Genomic DNA, 6058 nt, shown 5'->3' with positions numbered 1-6058 from the left:
TTCCTTAACGCATCCTTGATGATATACCTTGATGTATCCCCCATGTTTAGAAATGGGAAAAAGCAGTTAAGGACACTAAGAGTTGTGCTGCGTGTGATAGAGAGTTAGCAAATGGCAAAGACGGGATGGGCACCCAGGTGTCCTCAGTCTCAACATTCTTTGTCTTTTTCACCTTCATAACAGTTGCCATCATCATGCAGATTTTTTCTTCAAAATAAATTTATTTATTTATTTATTTTTGGCTGCGTTGGGTCTTTGTTGCTGCACGCGGGCTTTCTCTAGTTGTGGCGAGTGGGGGCTACTCTTTGTTGCGGTGTGCGGGCTTTTCACTGCGGTGGCTTCTCTTGTTGCGGAGCACGGGCACGTGGCACACGGGCTCAGTAGTTACGGCTCGCGGGCTCTAGAGCGCAGGTTCAGTAGTTGTGGCACACGGGCTTAGTTGCTCTGCGGCATGTGGGATCCTCCCAGACCAGGGCTTGAACCCGTGTCCCCTGCATTGGCAGGTGGATTCTTAACCACTGAGCCACCACGGAAGCCCCATGCAGATTCTTAATACCTTGTCAAGGGTCAGGGGTCATTGGAGGGTAGACATGCTTTCACCTAAATCAAGGTAGACCAAGTCTCCCAGGTTGCTGGGGACCCACCTATTCCCCCGGCTCCTGCCCCAGGTTAGCCTAGGAGCTTCACCAATTCCTGGGAGTTCTGGGGCGCTCTGCCCGATTTCAATAATGGCCCATCCGATCCCCCCAGCAGCTCAACTGGCCGTTTCACTTGATCTAAAATTACTGCCGTGTTCTTACAAATGTGTGTGATTCACCAATTCTGGTCCTCGAAAATCACCTTTCCACGTTCACACTTGGATCATGATTCCCAACAAAGAGTGCAAATAACTTCACATATTGTCTGTCTGTCTTTAAACTGAATTCTACAAAGAAGGACTAGGCATGCTTTCTCTTCTTCTATGGTTGGCTTCCACGGCTTTCAGTCAATGCCTCCTTCTTCCAGAAACACATCTGGTCAGGAATCAAGAAAGCCTTTCCCATTCAAGGAAGAACATTTCCAGACATATTCTAGAAATCTTTCCACATAACATCCTTGAGGCAAGTACAGAAAGTTCTCAGGAACAAAGGGTTATCATGAGAGATGAGGGTTTGTTTTACTCATCTGCTATCGAGTAGAGTCTGCTAGTAGAGTTGGGAACTGGCCAACTCCTTCCTTGAGACTCAGGTGTTGACTTCTGGGAACCTTGCTGATTTTCTGCCCTCCACAGTCAAGGACACTTCTTTTCTGGAGACTATTTCATCGCGTCATTACCTTTTGATGATCTCCCTCCCTCCCTAAACCAGAAGCTCAGAGATGTCAAAGGTTGTCTTTTCTGCATTTCTGTTTCCCCAAGGCCTAACTCAATTCTGGGGACCTCCATAAAGATTTGTGAATTAATGACAAAGATGACATTTCTTCCATTTCAAAGGAGAAAACGTCTTTTGCTTGAGGGTGGAAAAGCTGCTTCTAGTTTACTACTTTTCCTCTTCCTTGTGAAAATCAGCAGTGAGGAGCAGGGAGGATGCCCAGCGCATCTCTTGAGCTCACGTGAAAGTCCAGCCAGAGGCGGACTCAGGGGAGAGCCAGGTTCCTGGACGCTGGTCTCCTCTGCCCCCATTTTTAAGTTCTATATTATTTCAATTACCCAAACGTTTCTTGGAAGTCCTAGTTTTAATAAAGTCAGGTATGGGCATCTTTTAAGGAGAGAGTCTGAAAGGAAATCCATCAGAGAAGGAAGAATTGTCATGAAGAGGGATTTTGCAGCAACTCTGGGTGTATTCAAAGGCATAAAATTTCTCATGATCCAGCCACACGATGGGAGTTTGGGGGGGAAATGAAGGAGCTTAAGGAAAGGCAAACACACACACACACAGGCAAAATAATAAGAGGGCATCATTAAGAATTTGAGGGACTTCTCTGGCGGTCAAGTGGTTAGGACTCTGAACTTCCACTGCAGGGGGCCTGGGTTCAATTCCTGGTCGGGATCAGGGAACTAAGACCCTGCGTGGTGTGACTGAAAAAAAAAGAATTTGAGGATCCTGTATTAAGCATCTCCACATATCTTGAAAACTTTTAGTAAAGCTGTCTTTAAAACTGGAAGCATCCACAAATAACTAAAGTAGCCATAAGTGCCATTTTAAAGATGAATGTTTAATTGCCATGAAAAAGGGCACAGTTACTATGACCTCTAACAACAACAAAAAATTATTGTAACGACATGGCATATAAGTGTTTGACACATGATTAATAAACGTCCTTGTTGAATATATAAGAATCACGTTTTCTTTTGTAAATATCGTGCCCAGTTTTAAGAAGTGTGTGCATGTGTATACATACATACAGGCTATAAACAACCGTAATAATGCTTAAGTCTACTGAATTCAGTAAAAGATGTTGTTAAATACTACATATAATCACTTAAGCTACAGTACATTTTAATAAGTTTCACACCAGCCAAGTCATATCTCATTTATTGGGTAGAGCTCTTTTTGGAAAGTTGGTGAGAACATAAGCTTATGCTTATTTTATCATCATTAACTTTCCTTATAAAATTGAAGGTATATTCCAACATGCAATAAATACCATAGTGAAGAAGTATGCAAATTTGAAATAGTAACACTTTCAATGGAAAACTTGTTTGGAAAGCAACATCAATATTTAAACTCAATGTATAATATTGAGACTTAAGATGTTATACCAGGAATTATATTCTTTGGGGCTTAGCTAAATCTAACAGAAGCCAGAAGAGTATCCTACTTTAAATTCATGATTTTACTTCTCCCTCAAGGCAAAACATTCATTTTTTAAAACACATGCTTATCAGTGAACATGTATTAAGTGCACCATTGATGATACAAGAAGTTGTTTTAGTCTTAAAAATACTGTAACCTAAGAAATAGTTCTGGACTGACTTTAAGTGCTTCTTTGAAAGGTGTAGGTACAGTATGAATGCAGGAAGCCTATTATAAATGACTGGTGAGTAAAATAATTTGGAATAAACCAGAACTCTCAACCAGCAGCCACTGTGACCAAAGTAAATATGTTATTACTTCCCACCTTCTAACCTAACACAGGAAGTACTGATAAGCCCACCCACATGCAAATGATATTTAACTATTTTTTTTACAGTTTGATTCTGCAAAGAAAAAGGAACTATTATTACTAGTCATTTATCAGTGAATTCCTTTTCTGAATAACCCACACTTCAGTCTAATTATTTAGTTGGAGGGGGAGAGACTCATAATTACTTAGGGGTTTTTTTGTTTTGTTTTTAACTTTTGTGCTCGGTATTTTTGTGAGTAAAAACTTTTTTTAAGGTTTCTAATTACATTACACCATTTTCTCTAGGGGACAAAATGAAGTCACAAGTATAGTACCAGATGATGCCAGAGAGAAAGTTTCAGAATAAAATCTAAACCAAGGAGGCAACTGGGAAGCATATAAGTGGGGGAGAGGTTTAAAGGTCAAATTTCCTTGAACACTATTATTCTTTTTGTCTCCCGAGATGGAATTTTTACAGTTCTCTAATGTTTAACCAATACTGGCATCCTCTTTGGTCTTAAAAGAAAATTATAAACTTCTTTTGTGTTAAGGGTCTATTAGAGTTGACCTCTTAATGTCTCTACTATTTGATGTGAATATTACATAGCATCTTCACATTTATTTTATCAATTGTTGCAGGACACTGGTGAGGTCATATAGAGGATCTAAGCGATCTCCTTAGTGCCTTAGTTGAGAACATCCAGAACCTTTGGGGGACTTTTCCAGGGCTGACGGTAGATACTGCATGTCTCAAGATGCCCAGAGCCCAGAAGGGTGTGAGATTATCCGATGTGATCTCCAAGTTCAAGTATCCCCACATTGCTGGGCTAGACTTCCACCTCCTTCTAACCTTTCTTTTTTTTTTTTTTCCTGTACGCGGGCCTCTCACTGTTGTGGCCTCTCCTGTTGCGGAGCACAGGCTCCGGATGCGCAGGCTCAGCGGCCATGGCTCACGGGCCCAGCTGCTCCGCGGCACGTGGGATCTTCCCGGACTGGGGCACGAACCCATGTCCCCTGCATCGGCAGGCGGACTCTCAACCACTGCGCCATCAGGGAAGCCCTCTAACCTTTCTTGATAATTCCTCAGCCACATCTCAGAAGCTGGATGTTATGCTGATAGGAGGGACTATGGAAAAAAAAGTTGCAGTGTATGTTTTAACCTATAAAAACTTTCACTAGGTATTTGAATTTATACAAACTTATTAGGATTCATTTCTCTGAATTGAAAGAAAGGCAACTGTGTTGCCTCCCCTACTGTTACAAGTAGGTACCATGAGCCCAGTAGAATGTCCATGATAATTTTTTTATTTTAAAAAAGTTTAAAAATGTTTTATACAACATCTAAAGGTTACTTTCCATTTATAGTTATTATGAAATATTGGCTATGTTCCCCATGTTGTACAGTACATCCTTGAGCCCATCTTATACCCAACAGTTTGTACCTCCCACTCTCCTGTCCATGTAATGCCCCTCCCCACTGGTAACCACTAGTTTGTTCTCTATATATGTGAGTCTGCTTCTTTTTTGTTGTATTCACTAGTTTCTTGTATTTTTTAGATTCCACATGTGATATCATACAGTATTTGTCTTTCTCTGTCTGACTTATTTCACTTAGCTTAATGCCCTCCAAGTCCATCCATGTTGCTGCAAATGGCAAAATTTCAGTCTTTTTTATGGCTGAGTAGTATTCCATTGTACATATACACCACATCTTCTTCATCCATCCATCTGTTGATGGACACTCAGGCTGATTCCATATATTGGCAATTGTAAACAATGCTGCTATGAGCATTGGGGTGTGTGTATCTTTTCAAATTAGTGTTCTTGGTTTTTTTCAGATATATACCCAGGAGTGGAATTGCTGGGTCATACGGTAGTTCTATTTTTAGTTTTTTGAGAAGCATTCATACTGTTCTCCATAGTGTGTGCACCAACTGGCATTCCCACCGACAGTGCAGCAGGGCTCCCTTTTCTCCACACCCTCACCAACATCGCCTATTTGTGTTCTTTCTGATGATGGCCAAGATGTCCGTGATTTGGCCAGTCAGGCGACTTCCTGGCAACTCCAAAGCTGCAGCTGCTGAAGGGACAGACCAAGAGGAGTAGCAGTTCACTGTGTCCTAAATTAACAGATTGTTTACATGATGGAAAAATACCTGCCCATCCTTATGTTCTGGAAATACGGATGCTGAATGCAAAAAGGGATATTCTCTCGGCAATACCTATTAAAAGTCTTAAAATTGGGCTTCCCTGGTGGCGCAGTGGTTGAGAGTCCGCCTGCCGATGCAGGGGACATGGGTTCGTGCCCCGGTCCGGGAAGATCCCACATGCCGCGAAGCGGCTGGGCCCGTGAGCCATGGCTGCTGAGCCTGCGCATCCGGAGCCTGTGCTCAGCAACGGGAGTGGCCACAACAGTGAGAGGCCCGAGTACCGCAAAAAAAAAAAAAAGTCTTAAAATTATCCAAGTGCTTGTTTTCAGAACTGTTTTTAAGAATTTATCCTAAGGAAATAATTTTGGAGGTTACAAAATATTTTCTTGCTTGTCGGGTTTTGTTTTGTTTTGTTTGCTATTATAAACAATATGCTCATCACTAGCATTTATCATAATAGGAAAAAGTTCAAAAATTTTAAACATTTGATTAAATACATCTATGTTAAATACATCATATGTTAAAACACCATGCAGCCGTTTAAAATGATGCCTTAGTAGAATATTTAGTGAAAAGGAAAGCATCACACAATATATTAAATTAAAAACTGCCACGAAACACATGCAAAGCCTGAGGCCGTTTATTAAATGAGATGCTGCAAGCGATAGGCCTAGCAGCGTGCTAACGTGTTAACTATTGTTATATACACAATAAATGTTCATTATTATTATATAATTAAAAGGCTGGAAGGTACCTTCTGAAACATATATCTAAGTGGTATCTGGTTATATCTGAGTAATAGGATGATGGATAATTTTTATTTT

The sequence above is a fragment of the Leucopleurus acutus genome (assembly GCF_964270905.1).
Source record: "Leucopleurus acutus genome assembly, chromosome: 10".
In the NCBI taxonomy this organism is placed as follows: domain Eukaryota; kingdom Metazoa; phylum Chordata; class Mammalia; order Artiodactyla; family Delphinidae; genus Leucopleurus; species Leucopleurus acutus.
This window is presented reverse-complemented; position numbering follows the sequence as displayed.